Source organism: Arachis stenosperma, chromosome 1, assembly GCF_014773155.1.
Source record: "Arachis stenosperma cultivar V10309 chromosome 1, arast.V10309.gnm1.PFL2, whole genome shotgun sequence".
Classification (NCBI taxonomy): domain Eukaryota; kingdom Viridiplantae; phylum Streptophyta; class Magnoliopsida; order Fabales; family Fabaceae; genus Arachis; species Arachis stenosperma.
In genome coordinates, this window is record NC_080377.1 from 132,823,902 (window position 1) to 132,845,698 (window position 21,797).

The 21,797-nt window shown below is 33.0% G+C and overlaps 1 pseudogene; it reads left to right on the plus strand.

Moving 5' to 3' along the window:
- Positions 1–15,481: 15,481 nt before the first annotated feature.
- LOC130935132 (uncharacterized) lies at positions 15,482–21,557 on the plus strand (annotated as a pseudogene).
- The last annotated feature ends 240 nt before the right edge of the window (positions 21,558–21,797 follow it).

Here is a 21,797-nt window from a genome sequence, read left to right on the forward strand (position 1 = left end):
GATAGCTACCAAAGTCCCTAGATACAATAGTAAAAGGTCCTACTTATAGATAACTAGTAGCCTAAGGTGTACAAAGATGAGTAAATGACATAAAAATCTACTTCCGGGCCCACTTGGTGTGTGCTTGGGCTGAGCAATGAAGCATTTTCGTGTAGAGACTCTCCTTGGAGTTAAACGCCAGCTTTTATGCCAGTTTGGGCGTTTAACTCCCATTTAGGTGCCAGTTCCGGCGTTTAACGCTGGAATTTCTTGAGGTGACTTTGAACGCCGGTTTGGGCCATCAAATCTTGGGCAAAGTATGGACTATCATATATTGCTGGAAATCCCAGGATGTCTACTTTCCAACGCCGTTGAGAGCGCGCCAATTGGGCTTCTGTAGCTCCAGAAAATCCACTTCGAGTGCAGGGAGGTCAGAATCCAACAGCATCTGCAGTCCTTTTGAGTCTCTGGATCAGATTTTTGCACAGATCCCTCAATTTCAGCCAGAAAATACCTGAAATCACAGAAAAACACACAAACTCATAGTAAAGTCCAGAAAAGTGAATTTTAATTAAAAACTAATAAAAATATACTAAAAACTAACTAAAAGATACTAAAAACATACTAAAAACAATGCCAAAAAGCGTACAAATTATCCGCTCATCAGTTATACTGTCGTTCTACCCAGATTTATAAGATGAAGAACAAAAGCGATCCTTGAAACAGAATCGATATATTAATTAAAATAGAAAAGCAATAGTCTTAATCTATAGAAATAATTAGAGCTCCTAACCTTAACCGAGGAGGTTTGGTAGCTCATGACTTACAAAGAAAACAAGAATTCTGAAAAGTGTGAAAGTACGGAAGTGAGAAGATCCACCTCCGGGAGAAGTGAGCCCCAATGGCTAAATCTTTTCCCTTTTATATCTAACCTAATTTTGATTTGAAACTAAAATAAAATAATAAATTCTAAACCTAAAAGATTTTGTTTGTAAATAAAAATAATTAAAACAAAATAAAATATAATAATAAAAAGCCAAATCTAGCTAAAGATGCTCCTTTGGATGAGGGTTATCCGCACTTCTAACGTTTAGCCACAGAATTGGTGTTCAGCACCAGGCGAGGCAATGAGTTTCCATTCAGTTCTGTCTTCCTGGGCACTAAACGCTAGGCTCGGCATTTATCACCCTTCAAGGTAGTGATTCCTGAAGAAAAGTATAAACTATTATATATCGTTGGAATGCTCTGGAAGTTGGTTTTCCAACGCCACTAGAACCGTATCAATTGGATCTCTGTAGCTCAAGGTATGCTCATTGGAATACAAGAAGGTCAAGGTTAACAGCATCCACTTTCTTCCATTTTTGCACAAAACTCTGCCAAATTGATCCGAATTTCACCTGAAATAATTAAAACACAAAAACTACTCAAAGTAGCATTTAAGGAGGATTTTGACAATAAAATATATTTAAAATCAATAAATTCTAACTTAAAATAAGCAGAAAATAAGGGTAAGATGCTCACGCATCACAACACCAAACTTGAACTGTTGGTTATCCTTAAGCAACTAAAAATAATATAGGGATGAGTAGAGAAAAATGCTTAAGACTTGAGTGTTCATTTAAGATCATGTCCAATCACTGAGTGGGGCAAATGACACTATAATTCTGAATAGGTTTGGCATCTCACTATCCTTTGAAGCTCAGAAATATTGATATCCTTCAGAATTAGAACTCGGATGATATTATGGACTCTCTTTCTCTTGAAGCGTTGATTAATCCTTGAACATAGCTTTTTCTTGTCTTTTCTTTGGTGCTTTTACCTTGAGCCTAGCCGTGACTCTTAGCGTTCTGTTCTCAAGCTTAACTTGGCACACAAACACCACAAGCACTTAATTGGAGAACTCTTTGAGTTCTAGTTCTTTTCTTTTAATTCTTCCCAGTCAGTGGTGCTCAGAGCCTTTGGCATACTCTGCAATTGCACTTGGTCTCGACTCTTAGTGCTCTATCTCAAGGGTTACTTGACACATTCACACCACAAGCATATGGCTAGGAAAACAACTCTTTGAGCTTTTAATCATATTTGACCTTCCTAGCTATTGATGCTCAGAGCCTTGGACCTTGCTTTTTATTTTCTTTTTCTTTTTGCTGTTTGTTTTTCTTCAAGGGTCAATTTCTTACTCAATTTAGAGAATCCATAATATTTCTCTAAGTTCCTATACCTCAAGAATCAGCATTCTTAACTTCAATATCAATTATGCACTGTTCACTTCATGCATTCAGAATCACAGATAATACTACCACAAGTAAATAAGACAGTTCAGAATATATAACTCAAGTCTAATGTATTATACTACTTATTTTCTTCTCTCTTTTTCTTTCAAGCTCAGTGAACAATACATAAGACCTCTTTTCAAAACAAGCATAAATGTTTTTAAGAAAATTAAAACTACTAAATATCAATAGAACTACTGACTCTAAACAAGATAATGCAAAAGAAACACTAATAAGCACTAGAAAATAGGAGATAAATAATATAAGAACTGAAATAAGTAAATAGCATGAAAGGAACTCAACCACCTCAGTCGTCATGGTGGTTGCCCCTCCATGAAGATGATCCACCTTTCTCAGTCGTCATGGTGGCTGCCTCTCCGTGAAGATGATTCACCTCCCTTTAGTGCCATTGATAATAAGATAAACAGAGAGCTTACTCGATAACACCAAACTTAAAAGTTTGCTTGTCCCCAAACAAAGAAAAACTGAAAATGGGAAAGACCATAAAAAGCACACGGATGAGTAAAAACAAAAAACATTGCAAAAGAAAGAAGGGAGTGATATAAGGGCAAGAAGAAGTAATAATTTTTTTTAGAAATAAACAGAATCAATTTATCTTTTATGCCATTTCTGGTGGCATTTAGCGCCACCTAAACAGAGAGTTTCTTGAAATTTTGTGCCATTTTTGGCACTGAACGCCCAGCCTGGTGTTTAACGCCAGAGCACCCAAATGAACTCCTCTCCAGGGTGTTCTGTTCTTCCTTCAAATTTCACCTGTTCCTGTTTTAAACACTTTGCATGACCACAAACATAAATAAACCAAGGGAAACTATGAATAAAAATCACAAATAAATGAAAATCGAAATGAACATAAAATCAAAGGATACTAAGGGTTGGGTTGCCTCCCAATAAGCGCTTCTTTCAACGTCACTAGCTTGACGGCTATTCTTGAATTTTCTTCGTCTTCTTCCAGTTGGTCAAAAGAGATGACTACAAGGGAGGAGAGGAGAAAATTAGTGCCCTTGGATTGAAATTCCTCCTAACAAGCTTTCTTTTATTATTATTAGCTTGATTCACCTTACTTGTTGAGGTAGGGGTTGGATTACTTTTTGTTAACCTTCTCTTTTTTATGGATATTGTCTTTTATTTCTTGGTCACAATCCCCTTTTCAGTGCTTTTCTTGATGGCATTCACCTCTCTGATTTTAGGACTTGGGTGTTATGTGATGGTGGGAGTGTACCATTCATCAAGAACTTCTTGAATTGGTGGTTCAATGAACTCACCTTCTATGCTACTCTCTGCTTCATTAGAGTGTAGATTCCTATAGTTATTTTTCTCTCTTACAACCTCCTTTTTCATTGGAGTTTCACTTGGTATAGGGGTCTCTTGGTCTTGCTCTTACACTTCTAACTCTTCTTCTTTTTCGGGACTTGAGTGTTGTGCAGTGTTTGGAAAGACCCCTTTATCAAGAACTTCTTGGATTAATGGTTTAATTAAATCAACGCCTATGTAGCTCTCTAATTTACTAGAGGATAGACTCCTTTGAATGATTCTCTCACATTTTTTTGTAGGAATTTGCATTGCTTTTCTTGAGAGGGGGTTTATTTGTTCCTTTGTCTGATGCTTGGTAATCAACTCCACATGTCTCTCTATATTTTTGACACTCATCCTCATATCATGTATACAACTTTGAGTAGTATTCCTTAATTCTGTCATGGCAAGCTCTAGAGTTAATAGTGCTTGATCTAAATAAGGATATAATGATCCTTGATATGAATAAAATGATGAGGGTCCTTGTTATGAATAGAGAGATAGTGGTTCTTGATATAAATAGAGAGATGGTGGTTCTTGATATGAATAAGGAGATAATGGCTCTTGGTATGAATAGAGAGATGATGGTTCTTGATATGAGTAAAGAGATGATGGTTCTTGATGGATAGGATATGGGACATTGAAATATCTTTGCTCTTGACCTTGCCAACTAAAATTTGAGTAGTTCTTCCATCCACAATAATATGAATCACTACTTCGGTGTGAATAGTAAACCATGTGATCTCTCTCCATTATTTTTCCTTAGCACAAAATACTAAATAGAATTAAATGCACCATGTGGTAAACAGACAAGTAAAGAAGAAAGAACAGAAAGATTATTATTATTATTATTATTTATTTTTTTTCAAATATATGTAAAAAAATTCAAAAGAAATAAAATAAAGAAAAATAAAAATAAAAAAATGAAAATAAAATAAAATATAAAGGAAAATGAAAATAAAAGAAAAATAAAATAAAGAGAATAAACTGAATAATTGAGAAAACAAAACAACTAATAAGAAAAAAGCAGTATAAAATTCAAACTCAATAAGCAAAATAACTAGAAAAATAAAACAACAAAGGAAACACCAAACTTAATTTCAGAAATTAATAAAATATTTAAATAAGATAGAACCAAATTTGAGAAAAAAAAATAAAATTATAGCAAAAATGCCTAATCTAAGAAGTCAAACAACCAGTAATTGTCAATCACAGTCAATCCCCGGTAATGGCTCAAAAAATTTGATGCGGATTTTTGAATATCGACAAACTAACCGGCAAGTGCATTGGGTCATACCAAGTAATACCTCAAGTGAGTGTGGGTCGAATCCCACGATGATTGATGGACTAAGCAACAATGGTCGAATGACTCACTTAGTCAGGCAAGCAAAAAGTTGTGTTTTGGGGGTTGTAAAATGCATTAAACAGTAAATTCAAAGAATTGGAAAGCAAACAATAAAAGTGAGGTGAAATATATGATGAAAAGTAGTTAAGGTTTTAGAGATGTTTATTCTTTGGATTAAGTTTTCTTACCAACTATTTTAGTCATGCAAGATTCGTTTCACAGCAAACTGTAATTGACTAAACTCTAATGTCTTAGTGATTTAGTCTCCTCTAACCCAATTCAACCACCAATATTTTGGTCACTTAATTTAGATTAGAGGATTAAGAGTAATTCTAGTTTATGGCCACAAAAACCCTAATTATCGAAACTAAGAGGATTATATGTCACGTATCTCAATTAGTTCAAGTAATTAGCAATTTAGGAGGAATTTGCTTTCAAGTTGTTGTTCAAGCGAGATAACTCTGTCGAGAATCACAAGAATACATATAGAATAAGGGTTATACTGTCGTTCTATCTAGATTCATAAGATGAAGAATAAAAGCAATCTTTAAAACTGAATCGATACATTAATTAAAATAAAAAAGCAATAGTCTTAATCTATAGAAATAAACAGAGCTCCTAACCTTAACTGAGGAGGTTTGGTGGCTCATGATTTATAGAGAAAACAAACATTCTAAAAAGTATGAAAGTGCAAAAGTGAGAAGATCCACCTCCGGGAGAAGTGAGCCCCAAGGGCTAAATCTTTTCCTTTTTATGTCTAACCTAATTTTGATTTGAAACTAAAATAAAATAATAAATTCTAAATCTAAAAGATTTTGTTTGTAAATAAAAATAATTAAAACAAAATAAAATATAATAATAATAAAAAGCCAAATCTAGCTAAAGATGCTCTTTTGGGTGAGGTTGATCCGCACTTCTGGCGTTTAGCGCCAGAATTGGTGTTCAGCACTAGGCAAGACAGTGAGTTCCCATTCGGTTCTGTCTTCATGGGTGCTAAACGCCAGGCTCAGTGTTTAGCATCCTTCAAGGCAGTGATTCCTGAAGAAAAGTATAAACTATTATATATCATTGTAAAGCTCTGAAAGTTGGCTTTTCAATGCCACTAGAACTGCATCAATTGGACCTATGTAAATCAAATTGTACGCATTGGAGTGGAAGGAGGTCAAGGTTGACAACATCCACTTTTTTGCTCTTTTTGCACAAAAATTCTGCCTAATTGATTCGAATTTCACCAAAAATAATTAAAACACAAAAATCACTCAAATTAGCATTTAAAGAGGATTTTAACACTATAATACACTTAAACTCAATAAATTGTAACTTAAAATAAGTAGAAAATTAGGGTAAAATGCTCACGCATCAAGCCGCTTCCTCTTACTCCCATTCTCACCCACCAAATCCACTAATATTGGGTTATGGTCCGATTTAAATCTATTTAGGTGTTAGACAATGGTCTTGGGAAAGGTTTTCTCTCCACTCCATGGCTACCAAAGTTCTGTCCAACCTCTCTTGGATGTTTGCATCCCCTATTTGTCCATTAGTCGATGTGAAAGAGTGTCTCAAAAAACCTAAGTCAAACAGTTATTTATTTTAAACATTTCTTTAAGATCTTGGACTTGTGAGAACGATACCAGATTACCTCTTTGCTTCTATTCTTGACCCATGATTTGATTAAAGTATCCAAAAACTATCCATGCCAACTGTGAGCTTCTCCCTAGAGTGCTTAGGAGATCAAGGCTGAATTGTTTATTTTCGCTCTCTCGCGCAGCCGTAAAAACTGGTTGCTCTCCACCTCTGGTCTAGTCTGTCATTCCCACCTCCATATCAATGTGGTTTATAGATAGTGACTTGATTTCTATATTGATCGTGTTGTCCTACCGCTAAACCACCAGCTCTTTGTCTCCCATCTCCTCACAATCTACCACTACAATAGTCACCATCCCACCTTTGTATCTTAGTCTCATCATCTCTATCTTCTTTTTTCTTGTCTCTATAAAAAAGCAAGATTGGTCCTTGTTTTTTCATGAGTTTTGTTAGAGCTCAAACTGTCCATGGGTTCTCAAGCCCGCTGCAGTTCTAGCTTATAATTTTCATGGTTCTCGGCAGGACTGCCTTGCAGCTTCTGCTGTTGTAGTTGCTGTTTTGATTCTGGTACATCAATCTCTATGTCTATGATCTCCAATGCTTTCTTTTTTCCTCCTCCTGGTTCTGCATTCTCCTTCCTCATTTTAATTGTTGCTGGTAGTTGTCTTACTTGTCTCTTCCATGTCTTCCTTCCCATTTTATCCATATCTGTCTTTATATTTGTTGCATCTGTGAGTAATTCTGTTCTGATATCTTCTTTACCCTGTTCTGGTTGCTTATTTCTATCCTCCCCTCTTTTTTGGTTGTTCTAGATGGACAATAGGCAATTTTCTGAAAGTTCCTTTCTCATCTCCCTTCTTTGACCCTTCACCCCCTCCCCTTGTATCGTCGTTCTTCCCTTCCTTATTTGTCATAGTTAGTCTCTCCAGTTTCTCCATCAATTTCTCTATCAGTTTCTTCTTATTCATTTCTCTTTTGGCTTGGGACTCCTCATTCTCCCTCGCTTGATGCCTATTCTCACCTGTCACTATTGTTCCCACAATGTTCGCTTTCAGCCATGAGCCTAAGTCTTTGGATCTATTGCATCCCTTCTCTTCGTCTTCTGTAGCCCTCTCACAATAATAGCAGAAATAGGGGACCCAAACTAATCCATCTTTCTTGCTCCCTATATTCACTCCCTTCATGATGGATTTGTTGATGTTTAAAGGTTATAGTGGCCTTTAGAAATCGTGCTTGGTCTCTGGAATTTACAAAAAGCTCACACTCTTTCACCTCTCCCAACGTTGAAGCTATTTTCCTATCTAGTTTGGTGGTTTTGTAGTGCTCGGATAAGTGCCAAAGTTGTACCTTGATGCCTGCCTTGTTCAAACTTTCCTTTGTTAAGTCTTCACTTTGCTCCCATTTCTTCAGTAATAGCCAAGAGTTTCTAAATGTCCAGGGGCTACCTTTGAGGGATCTTTCCAAGTTCGCTTCTTGTTGAAAGAATATTTGGTAGATATTAGGTTTTAGTTCCACTATTCTCGAACCTTGTGGGTTCCTCTATATGTTTTGCATTGTAGATTGAATCCAGGGACTATTAATATTTTGTCTGTCAGCAGCTTTCCCACAAGATTGATAGCGCACCCTTCCAATCCTTCCTTTACATCTTCATTGTTATATATGATCAGGGGTTCATATTCTTTCTGATTTTTATCTCCGTGGTCTTTTGTTGCGTCTTTTTGTGCTTTTGACATGTTAGATTGTGTGTAAAATAAAACAGGTTTATTGGTCAACGTTTGGGGGTTGTGTTTTGTGATTGGTGGTAGTCGTATGAGATTTGTGGTTGAAAGATTAATGGAATAGGATCAAACCGAGAAAAGCAGCACAATGGCAAAATTTTCATAATGTACGGACGACACACTACACTCCTTAAAATCCTAGGAGAGCATTGGGTTTAGAGGAGAAATGATTCTTTAAAAACTTAGAGAACTTTGACTTCTAAGTGTGTTAGTTAGAGTTCTTGAACTATCTACTATTATTAAAAGTCTATAAATAAATTTACGGAGTTTCTAATCTTTAAGTCTAAACATAATAATTTCATGGCCTTATTTTGTAACAAGTTTTTTTCTACAATATCCTTCCGTCTCAAATACCAAAAGCTAAAAGCCTTATGGGTTTGTGAAAATATGTTTTATTTTTTTTTAAAGTAATTTTTTTTTATTTTTCACATTTCATCAAGAAATACAATTTATTTGTAAAAAGATGATTCATTTCTAAACGTTAAAAATAATAAAAATATGTTTATTAGTCTATTTTTAAAATATATTTTTAATATTTTAAAATATAGAATTATATGTTTTATTAAATATATAATTTTAGTTATTTAATTTTTTTATTAAATTAACATTTTATTTTTATACAATATTAAATATGAAATAAATTATTATTTTAAAATAATTAATTGTATTCATATGGATCTATCATTAAGAGATAAGACTAATAATTAATATATTATTCATTATAATTTCTTTAATTTAATGTATCTACTGTTTAATAAATATATTTTTTTTCTAAAGTTAGGAGTGAGACTTGAATCTACAATTTCTAAGTAAGTATAAAAAAATTATGCTATTTGAGTTATAACTCGTTGGTTTCATCAAATACACTTGTTCAATCCTAAATTTTAGAATTAAATTTTAGTATTATTTATTGTACTTGTCTTTTTTTAGTTGAACTTAAAAGATTTTATCTTTTTATTTCTATATTCATATTAGAAAATTATGTTATTTTTTTATTGAAATGAATTAATAAAATTTTATTTTTGAAAAAAAAAATCATAGTAAAAATTTTATCTTCACTTTGTCAAAAGGATGTCTGAATAAACTGGTTAGAAAATAGAAAATTTGACAACATTTGGATGAGAACAAGGTTTTTTTATTTTGGTATTGTGATGTTGTGAATAGGGTAGCCTATGATATATGGTGAGGTTTTAGGTAGCTACAGAAGCCATAGTTAAAGGTGGTTATATGTTGACGCACCGATAAATAAGTAATGTGTGAAAAAAAAAAAATTGACTCTATTTTAGAGACTAATAATTTGGTTTAGCTTTTAAAATTTTATTACGGTAAAAATTCTATCCGGCCACTAAACATTTATCAAATACGGACATTTAGTTGAGTTATTGTATTTGTGTGTCAGATATATTTTATATATAATATTTATTGATATTTGTTTAACACACGTATTTTTTTATGTTTAAACGTATTTTAATAAAAAAATTAAAAAATTATTTTTCAGACATATTTAAACATATCTAAATACTATTATTGTTAATATGTATTCTAAAAATAAATTTAAAAATAGTATATAACTATATATTATTATTATTTATTAAAATAAAAAATATTTTAAATATTTTATATAATTAAAAAAATATTAAAAATAATTAAAAAATTAATTTATATTTTAATATTAATAAAATATAAAATATTATTATAATTTATTTAAAAAATATTTTGAATTAATCTCTACATACAAGTGTTTTGCATTTACAAGCTTTACAAGTCTGAACGAAACCCACCCATTAAATTCGCTGCTTGTTACGTACTTTTTTAACAGAATTTTAAATTAATTCAAATCAATTAACACACAAATATATAACTTCCATTTTTTAAAAGATTTCGTTTTTTTTTCGAGTTTCTTGCCAAATTTGTTGGATCTCCTTCATGCGTTCTCTCTTTGTTTCGTTTTTTTCGATTTTGATGGTTTCTGAAATCAAGTTTTGAAATCATTTTGAAGATAATGAAACTTTAGAAATACATCCAAACGATTACAAAAATACACCCAAACGGTTACAGAAATACATCTAAAGAATTACAGAAATACACCTAAAGAATTTAAGAAATACATCCAAAGAATTTAAGAAATACACCCAAAACAGGGAGAGACAGTATATTTCTTCTTGAAATCTTTTAATGTTTTGCTGGTTAATGATGAGGCACATAGTAGAGACAATCTAGAAGAAAAACCTAGAAGAACAGTAAAACAGTACCTTGAATAATGTTTCTTCCTTTTTTTCTGGTGATTTTTTATGGAGATTTGTATCTTTTCTTCTACTCTTCACGGGAGTTAGAACGTTTCTACAGAATCGTAGTAGTTTGTTTTGAATGTCCCTTGAATCTTGATGGTTTGCGTTTTGATTGAGGAAGAAGAGGAAGAGTGAACGTGTTGTGAAAATGGCGCGTGTTTTTTTTTATGGTTTGCATTTTGATTGAGGAAGAAGACGAAGAGTGAACGTGTTATTGAAAGAGTGCGTGTTTTTCTCTTAAACTTGAAACAACTTGTATAATTTGTAAGACAAAAAGACTTGTATGTATAGTAGGCCTCAAATATTTTATATTTATATATATGTCTTAAGTCTTACAAAAATTTAAAATTCATGTGTTTGCGTATTTTGTGTCGTGTAAGATGTTTGTGCATTATAGCTAAGCATATTTGAAATAGTTAGAAAAAAAAAACATTTGGTTTATAAATGAATTTATTTATTTTTGAATTATTTTTAATTTTGTTGAAGAACTTTGGTGCGTGAACAGCGCAGCTACTTACTATCGTGGCCGAATGATGGATCTGTCTCCACAATATTATATGTAGCAGTACTAGCATCTCCTTCTTTCACAACTCTCTCTCTCTCTCTTCTAATCCTTGAAATATGCATAAAAAAGTTCTCCCAATTTCGAGCGCCCGGCCAAATGGTGGAGGAGTTCATGGTGGTGCTAATGTTTATGAACATAAACCAGCAGCAAAAAACAAAAAAAAAAAGAACTGCAACAGAGTACTACCATAAACAATATTAAGTAAGCATTCTATTCAATAAAGAACCACATTATCCATTTTAGCTATCCACCACTACTCAAACATGACCTCCCTTCCTCCTTCCTCCTTCCTCCTTCCTCCTTTCCATTATATTTACTTAGGATGAGCTCCAATTACATAAATTTTATTTAAAAAATGCAGCTTAGATATAAGACATCAACATCCAGCAACAGTGAAGAACAAAAATCCATTGAACAGTGAAAAAATCCCTAATCTATCTCTTTAGAGTTAAAGTTTGAAGAGGAAAAAAATTGATTAATTATTTATTTAATTATTTAATATTACTTTTTAATTTCATAAAATAATAAAAGAATTAAATATATTAAATATTTACCCAGTTAAAATTATTCAGTAATCACAAATTTAACACATCCAACACACAAACTAAGCAAGTCAACAAATCAATAATATTCCGTGTGTTAACTTTTAATTTGGCAAATAGTTTATAGCTACCAGTAGCTATTGAAAGAGTAGTCATACTAAATAGCACCGTGATATATTGTATCTGGAAGTTAAATTTGATACATATAGTTCATTGGGATTAATGATGATTTTTTTTTTATTGTTAAGTTACAGTTACAACCCAAGTGAGGAGACGAGTTTTATGAGTAACTTATGGTTGATTATATAATTCCTTTAGCATTGTTATCAAAGTTACAAAATTATTCCACAAGCTCCCAACGTGTAAAAAAAAGACGAAGTGTTACAATACAAATATCAAAATAGAATAAAAGACTCAACATCAATCAATACATAGTCTTCAACCCCTTGGAGATTCTCTTAAAAAATTGCATATGTTCTTCTTATTATTATTTTTTTGGTTACATTAAAGCCAAATTTTAATGCTCAGCACATAGTCAACAAAATTTTTTTACATCTAAATTGACAAAGACTCCTACACCAATGCAACAAATATCTTTAGCTACAGTAATTTCATCTCTTTATAACTCATTTGGTACATTTTAACATAAGTCCGTCTGTTAATAACAAATTCTAAAAATTGAGAAAAAGACATCATATAAAAAATCTAAAACCGAGGTGGTGACAGATAAAATGTGAAAAACAAAAAATTTTTCTAAGATAAATAGGAAAAGAGGCAAAGTAAAAAGAGAATGAAAATTTGGAAGAGATGTGAAAGGAAATAGCAGAAGTTATTAGAAGAATAGTAAAAAAAAGAGTTTTGGTGAATTTAAAGGGATATGATCAAAAAATAAGAAGTTCTGATAGTGAAATACGAGTGTATAAAAAAGATAAAAGCAAAAAAAGAGTGCTTTAAAGAACGGTCATATGAACCAAGTTGGGTTGGTCTAGTGGTTAGCTCACTAGTCCGCTTAAGCAAGTGTCGGGGGTTCGAATCCCGCCTTGTGCATGCAGTAACCCATTGGCCAGCGACAAACCCTTAAATGAAACTCAGTACCGCGGCGGATTAGTCCTTGACCTGCCGGGTTAGGGGATACCGTGGAAAACAAAAAAAAAAAAAGAACGGTCATACAAATTATTGATTGTTACACCAAGTAATTCTCCTATTTTCATTACCTTTTGCAATGATCCCCATCTATTGATGTGTCTAAAATCCTTTTCAGATGAATGTTGAAATTCCAGCATTCGAAAATCGTTTAACAAATTCACCAATTTGTTTCTTTTATATTTGAGGTTCTAATTTTTGTTATATTTGTTTGTTGTCTATTGTACCAAAATTTGGTTCTTTGTAACAATAACTAGTTCTTTCATTGTTGTTATTACTTTTTCAAGTATAAATTAGATGAATATTTTTACTCGTTCAATTCCTGCAAAATTTAAAGATTAAATTTTGATGCAATTTTTTGCAAGCATTATTAAAAAAATAAGATTTTTTATTTTTAAAATTTGATAATTTTATGTCAAATGATTTTTTTTAATTTTTTATTTTGAATGACCAATTTTTTTTAAAAAAAAATCTAGAGAGTAAATTTTTTCCCAAATTTTTTTGTTCACTTTCTAAATATTTATTAAAATATCACAGAAATTCAAATCAAATGTATAAGTCATTAAACATAAAAAATTTTTGTAACTTATAAAAAATATAATTGTATTAGTTATTTTTGTCGTCTTTTCAAATCATTCAAGGGTTATTTTGTCGATAACATCTTTTATACTGCATTTAGAAGAGAGACCGAATCTAAAGGACAGAGTCTTTGTATTATGTTTGATGTAAAGTGTTTAGTTTAAAGAAATAATAACAAATTTAGTGATGCCGACTAAATATTATTATTGGGTTAAAAGCTCAATTATGTGTGTAATTAAGTTTGTTTATTATGTAGTAATTTACAGAAAATAACAAGCAAATAAAGTCCAACAATTGTCCAGGCCCATAATTTAAGAAATCAGCTCATTCACTTATTCATGGCCTATGAAAATGGTTGTTATCAAAGGAAGAAAGTCTCACTCCTATCTGAACTAAAATCAAAGCAACATAACTCATTCTCTCTTCTTTTTTTTTTACACACGTGAAGAAACCACAAAAGAAAGAAATAAAAAGGAAGATTGATTAGGGTTCAAATCAGAAAAAAAAAAGTAAATTACCAAATCCAAATAAGTCAAAAGATAGGGTTCAGGGTTTATAAACTAAGATCAAATCAAAAAATTTTTTTCATCTTGGTACTTCATTAGTAACTTATTAAGAATGCTCTCCTCCTATAAGCACCAAACTAGAAATTTGAATAAAGCAGAGGCTATGAAACTCTACTACAAATCAAGGATCAAGAATAAAACTTGGAGTTAAAGCATTGATGAATGGCTCAGATCATTGAAGAAGATTGAAAAAGGATGAAAGGAAGCAATTGGATATGGATGCAAGTAAGCTTTAATCACTGTTATAATCCCATCTCTCTCTCGCACTGCTGCTGCTGCTGTATTTGGGGAAGAAGAAGTCAATTGTTCAAGTCAACTTTCAAATTTTGGAAACTTTACTCCTTTATTAAAGGGGTAAACGGCCAGAGATTAATTCAAAGAGTGAGAACATAAGTTTAGGTCTTCATAGCTTTCAAGCTAACTTTCTTCTCTTTCATGAGTTTACATTAAATTTTCTGTTTTTTAGTGTTCATCTTTTTTTGTTTCTTTTCAATAGAAAAAAGGCATTAAGTGAGGAATCACTAAAAGCTATTGAGAGAAAAGGCAAAGAGAGTTATCTAGCAAAAGCTAAAAAATTATGTCAAACTCTTTTGTATGTTTTTTTATTTTGTACATATGATCCTGAAAAATTTTTCTTACTAAGTTGGGTGAGCAGTTAATGGTTGCAATTCTAGGGAGTGAACCTAGCCAAATCTAGCTTAGGTAGAAGCTGGGTTTGTCCTAGATAGGATTGGGTTGAATCCTAAGAAAATTGGTGTTTATAATCTTTGTGAAAGATAGTGAAAATTTCTCCATTGTTGTGGGAGAGACTGGATGTAGGTCACTTTACACATGGTGGCTGAACCAGGATACATGGCTGCAGGCACGGACCCAAGCATCATGGTGGGAGGGCACTTGTCCCCACTCTGATTTGATAATTTTAAACAAAAATTATATATATATATATATATATATATATATATATATATATATATATATATTTTAAATTTTAAATGACCCCACTACAAATAAACTAAGCCCAATTATTAAAAGCCCCAAATCCATTTTATCTTTCTATTATTTTGACTATTAATTAACCTAATTATATTTAGTCTTCTTCTATTCTCAAATTCTAGCCGTCACTCATTTATTCTCTTAAATCCTTTTCTTAGTTTCATATTTCCAATCTTCTTTTTCTATTCTTTATCTAGTGGTCATCTTCGCTTCATCAAAAGGTAAATTTTAAATTCTCTATTTTGTTTTATATAGCTCTCTATGACTCTATGTATCTTTCAATTTCATTGTTTATCTTTTTTATATTTTCAATTGCAAATTTTAATTCAAATAATTATAATTTAGGTATTAATCTATTTTTTATTCTCTTCATGAATTTATATATTTTATTTTATTCTCAATTTAGTGATTCTTATTATTTATTTATTTATCTTTCGTTCTATTCTATTATATGTAATTATATTGCATATAAATTTTTAAAGTGAATTGATCAATTTACTAATTTAGAATATATATATATATATTTTTAGAAATAGTAATGGAAAAATATTTCAAAAGAAAGCTACCACTAGAATCTGAAGTCACTCCATTAGTCTCTTCTAATAAAAAGAAGTTCTTAGAATTCAATGTGGAAAGTTTGGTAGCTGATCCTGGATAACGACCCAAAATTTCAAATTATGATCCAAATGACAGGGATGAAGTTAGACGAGCTTATTTGCAAAAAGGTCCTTGTCAACTAAGAGAACATGATTTTCCACAAACATATTTTGGAACTTCTCTCCGTAGATTTAATGCTGATTGGTTTGATGAATTTGGCAATTGGTTGGAATATAGTATTTCAAAAGATGCTGTCTTTTGTCTCTGTTGCTATCTTATGAAACATGATGGTGCGAGTGGTGATACTTTTGTAAAAGAGGGCTTTTCAAATTGGAAAAAGAAGGAGCGATTAGAAACACATGTTGGAAATCATGATAGTGCTCATAATCAAGCTCAAAGAAAATGCAAAGCACTCATGAAGCAAAAGCAACATATTGAAGTTATTTTTCAAAAGCATTCAGATCAAGCTAAAAAAGATTACCAAACTCACTTAACAGCAACAATTGAGTGCATTAGGTTCTTATTGCGACAAGGATTGGCTTTTCATGGTGATGATGAATCGCACAATTCAAACAATTAAGGTAATTTTTTGGAGCTTCTTGACTTTCTTGCTCAACATAATACAGAGATTGATCGTATTTTCAAAAATGCTCGTGAAAACCTTAAACTAGTAGTAGGGGTGTTCATGGTTTGGTTAATCCAAAAACCAAACCAGTTTTTTGGTTAACCAAAAATATAGTATTGGTTAATTAATCAAATTGGTTTTACATGATGAAACCGGTTATTAACCGGTTAGTAAAATTCAAAACCGGTTTTTAACCGGTTATTAAAACAAAAACCGGTTTTTACACCAAAAACCGGTTTTTATATTAAAAAATTAGTTTTTATACCATAAAATTAGTTTTTACATGTAAAAATAAATTTTTACACAAAAATTAATATTTTTACATAAAAAAACCCAAACTTTTCGAACCTTTTTTTAATTGAATTTTTTTAATCTATTTTTTTTTCTTTCTAAATGATACGAGTAACATTTGTAAATAATGAAATTCCTTCCATTGCTTTTGTTCCTTTTTCTTTCTTATCTCTTTTCAGCATTTTCTATAAATAATTTTTTCTAATATAAATAATTTTCTTTCTAAATGATACGAGTAACTTTTTCTTATCTCCTTTTCTCTCCCCCTCCTCTTCTCTCTTCCTTCTCTCTTTCTCTTTCTCCCCTTCCATTCTTTCTCCCCCTCCCCTATCTTTCTCTTCCTCTCTCTATCTCTCCCCTCTCTTTTATTTCTCTCTACCCCCTCCTTTCTCTCTCCACTTCTCTTCCTTCTCTCTCTCTCTCTCTCTCTCTCTCTCTCTCCCATTTTTCTCTCTCATCTTCTTTTTCTTTTGTCTTTCTCCCCTTTCTCTTTATCTATCTCTCTCTCCCTTTCCCATCTTTCTCCCCCTCCCCTTTCTTTCTCTCTATCCTTCTCTCCCTCTCTCTCCCCATGCTCTCTCTCTCCCCTCCTCTCCCTCTCTCATTCTCTCTCTCCTCCTCTCTTTTCTTTTTCTCCTTCTCTTTTTCTATCTCTCTCTCTCCTTCTCTCTCCCCATCCTCTCTCCCCTCCCTCTTTTTCTCTCTTTGTCCTCTTTCTCTCTCTTCGTCTCTTTCTCCTATCCTTCTTCTCTCTTCTTATCTCTCTCCTTTTTTCTTTCTCCTCCTTTATCTTCTTCTCCACTCTCTCTTCTCTCTCGCTTTAGAGAGAAGAGGAGAAAAGAGATAGAAGAGGGATAGAGATTGAGAGAAGGTTGAGAGAGAAAGAGAAAAGAGAGAGTAAGAAAAAAAGAGGAAAAGAAGAGAAAAGTAAGAGAGGAAGAGGAGGAGAGAGAGAAAATGGGATAGAGATAAAGAAGAAAAAGAAAGAGAGAGGAGTGAGAGAGAGAAAGAGAGAAAAGAAAAGAAAAGAGGGAGAGAAAGAGAGGGGAGGGAAATGAGAGAGAGAGAGAGAGGAAGGAGCGGAGAGAGAGAGAGAGAGAGAAAGAAGGAGAGGAGAGGAGAGAGATAGGAGGGGGAGAGAGAGAGATGATGAAAGATAGAAAAAGAGGAGAGATGATTAAAGAGAGGAAAGAGAGGAGAGAGAGGAAGAGAGAGAATGGATGGGGAGAAAGAGGGCAAGGAGAAAGAGAGAGGTAGTGAAAGAGCGGAGAGAAGGAGAGAGAGAGACAGAGAGAGAGGTAGAGAGAGGGAGAGAAGAAGGAGAGAGAGAAAGAGGAAAGGGGAGAAAGAGAGAGGGAGAGAAAGATAGAGAGACAAGGGAGAGAGAAAGAAAGCTGAGGTGGAGAGAGATAGAGAGAGAGAGAGAGAAAGAGAAAGAGGGGAGAGAGAGAAAGAGAGGAAGAAAGGGAAGTAGAGAGACAAGGGAGAGAGGGGAGGAGAGAAAGAGGGAAAAAGAAAAGAGAGAGAGAGAGAGAGGAAGAGGAGATAAAAAGAAAAATGAGTGAGAGAGAGAGAGAAGGGAGGGAGAGAGAGAGAGAGGGGGGAAGGAAGGGGGAGAGAGAGGGGAGAGAAATAGGGAAAAAAAAGAGAGATAAGGAAAGAGAGAATAGAGAGAGAGAGAGAGAGAGAGAGAGGAGGGGGAGAGAGAAAAGGAGAAGACAAAGAGGAGGAGGAAAAAGAGGAAAATGAGAGAGGAAGGTGAGAAGGGAAAAGAGAGATAGGAGAGAGAGAGAGAGAGGGGGAGAGGGAGAGGGAGAGAGAGAGAGAGAGAAAGAGTATGTAATTTGGTTTTGAAATTAGGTTTTGATTTTAATTTGGTTTTGGTTTTGGTTAACCTGTTAAAAACCGGTTTTTTTAAATTTGGTTTTGGTTAACCAATTTTAAAAAATATGGATATGGTTTTTAAAATGGTTTTATTAAACTGGTTAACCAAAATGCGGTTATGGTTTTTTAACCGGTTAACCACATTTTGGTTTTTTTATGCACACCCCTAACTAGTAGCACCTAAAATTCAAAAAGATATTGTTAGAGCTGCTGCAAGTGAAACTACTAAAGTTATTATTGATGATCTTGGAGATGATTTATTTGCTATTTTAGTTGATGAAGCTCGAGACATTTCTGTTAAAGAGCAAATGGCTGTTTGTTTGCGGTATGTGAATAAAGAAGGAATTGTAATGGAGCGATTTATTGGCCTTGTCCATGTTTCTAGCACAAATGCGTTGTCGTTAAAAGTAGCTTTGGAATCTTTATTAGCAAAGCATAGTTTAAGCTTAGCAAGATTACGTGGACAAGGTTATGATGGAGCTAGTAATATGCAGGGAGAATTTAATGGCTTAAAAAGTTTGATCTTGAAAGAAAATGCTTGTGCTTTTTATGTTCATTGTTTTGCTCACCAACTTCAATTAGCACTTGTGGTTGTTGCAAAGAAACAGGTTGAAATTGTACTACTTTTTAATTTGCTTGCTAGTTTGTGCAATATTGTTGGAGCTTCTTGTAAACGTAAAGACATGCTTCGTGAAAGTCAAATGCAAAAGACAATTGTTGCATTACAAAACGGAGATGTTTCTAGTAGGCGTGGCTTAAATCAAGAAACAACATTGAAAAGGGCAGGTGATACTCGATGGGGCTCACATTATGGTACAATACTTAGCTTGATTTCTATTTTTTCTTTCGTGGTAGAAGTTCTTAAAGTGATTGAGGAAGATGGAAATAATCCTGAACAAAGAGCTGAAGCATGTCAATTATTGAATCATATTCAATCTTTTGAATTTGTATTCAATTTACATTTGATGAAAAGTATATTAGGAGTTACTAATGAGTTGTCTCAAGCTCTACAAAGAAGTGATCAAGACATTATAAATGCTATGACATTGGTTAAAGTGTCCAAGCAACGATTGCAAAGTATAAGAGACGATGGTTGGTCCTCTTTGCTCAATGAAGTTTCACTATTTTGTGATAGTCACAATATTCTTGTTCCAAATATGAATGACATATTTGTAACACAAGGAAGATCAAGGCGCAAAATCCAAAAAGTCTCAAACTTGCATCATTTTCAAGTTGAATTATTTTATCAAGTGGTTGATAGACAACTTTAAGAGCTCAACAATCGTTTTACAGAGGTAAATACCGAGCTACTTCTTTGTATAGCTTGTTTGAATCCAAGTGACTCATTTTTTGCATTTGATAAGGAGAAGTTGCTTCGTTTAGCTGAATTTTATCCACATGAATTCTCTTCTACTCAACTTTTGGCACTTGATAGTCAACTTGAGAATTTTATATTGGATATGCGTCTTGATGATCAATTCTCAAATATAAATGGAATCAGTGGACTATTGACGATTGGATTTTTGACGGTTTAGAATTTCTCAAATAAAATCTCGTCGAAGTATAGTTTCTAAACCAAGCAATAATCCTTTCATACAAAAAGTTGTTTGTCACTAAAACAAACCCCTAAATTTATAAACCGAAGTATTCAAACCTCGGGTCGTTCTCCCTAGGAATTACAATAAAGTGTCTTGTTATTGGTTTGAGTTGTTTTGGGGTTTTGATAAGAGGCATGAAAGTAAATGGCGATGAAAGTAAACTAATAACTATAAAAGGCTCTTGGCAAGGTATGAAAATTAGAAGTCCTATCCTAGTTATCCTTCTCAATTGTGATGAGAATTGTTCATTGCTACCACTTAGTTAACCCTTACTAGATAAAGGAAAATCAAGTGGATGAATTGACTTGAGCCACAAGTTCTAGCCAACTCCCAAGGAAAGACTAGCTTGAGTGCACTCCAAACCAATTAGCAATCTCTCCAATTATCAATCAACAAAGGAATTAGATAACTCAAGTGTCACTAATTACTCTACCTAGGCCAAGAGGAACAAAATCTACACTAAATCTAGAAGAGGCATTTCAACAAACACATAGAGTGCAATACAAGTAAACAACATAAATTGCAAGAATTAAAGAGAGATCTAACTATAAAGGCAAGAGATCAATAATAGAAAAGCAAAGAAGAACAATTATTATGAATTACCTCTTATTGAATTGAAAGAAAATGGAAGGAACAAAAGTAGATCTACAACAAAATGCAAGAACAATATAAAGGAAATTACAACAAAAGAATAGAAGAAGATGAATCTAACAACAAGGAATTGAAAGGTAGAAGTAGAAGAAAGCAAAGATTAAAACCTAGATCTAAGAACTAATCCTAATCCTAATCCTAATTCTAGAGAGAAGTGAGAGCTTCTCTCTCTAGAAACTAACTTCTAGAACTCTCAACTAAGCTAATGGTAACTAACATGTGTTTCCCTCTTCACTCCTTGGGTTAAATAGCATCAGAAATGAGTTGGATTGGGCCCACAAGGCTTCTAAAATCGCTGGCCACGTGTTGCATTAAGTGGGTCATGTGCCACCATCGGCGCGTCCGCGTACCGTGCGCGTGCGCGCCCCTATGCGCGATGCAACTATGGCAAATATTATATCGTTTCGAAGCCCCGGATGTTAGCTTTCTAACCCAACTGAAACCGCATCATTTGGACCTCTGTAGCTCAAGTTATGGTCGTTTAAGTGCGAAGAGGTCGGCTTGACAGCTTTCCGGTTCTTTCATTTCTTCACGAGTTCTCCAACTTTTCATGCTTTCTTTCTTCATTCCCTTGGTCCAATCTTTGCCTCCTAAACCTTAAATCACTTAACAAACATATCAAGGCATATAATTGAATCAAGGAGAATTAGATTTAGCTATTTTAAGACCTAAAAAGCATGTTTTCACTCTTAAGCACAATTAAAGGAGAAGTTATAAAACCATGCTATTTCAATGGATAAATGTGGGTAAAAGGTTATAAAATCCCCTAAAATCAATACAAGACAAACCGTCAAAATGGGGTTTGTCAACTATCTCAAAAATTAGTTGAAACAAAAAAGCATGTTGTTTATCCATTGGTGTTTCTTCTATTGAAATTAGCTTTGATTCTACCTGTGGCAACGGCATCAGTTGAGAGAACATTTTCTGCTATGAATATAATAAAGAGTCGACTTCGTAATCGAATGTGAGATGAGTGGTTGAATGATTGTTTGGTTACATATATAGAAAGAGAGACATTCAATCAAGTTGATAATGAAACAATTATTCAACATTTTCAAAATATGAAAACAAGAAGAGAAGTACCTTCAAGATTTGAAGCGAAGAAAGTTAGCGGCTAATGTAATTTTTTATTTTTTTTATTTGAATAATTAATGTGTATTTTTATATTTTTAAATTTAAATTAATATATCTTTTAATAGTAATGTGTA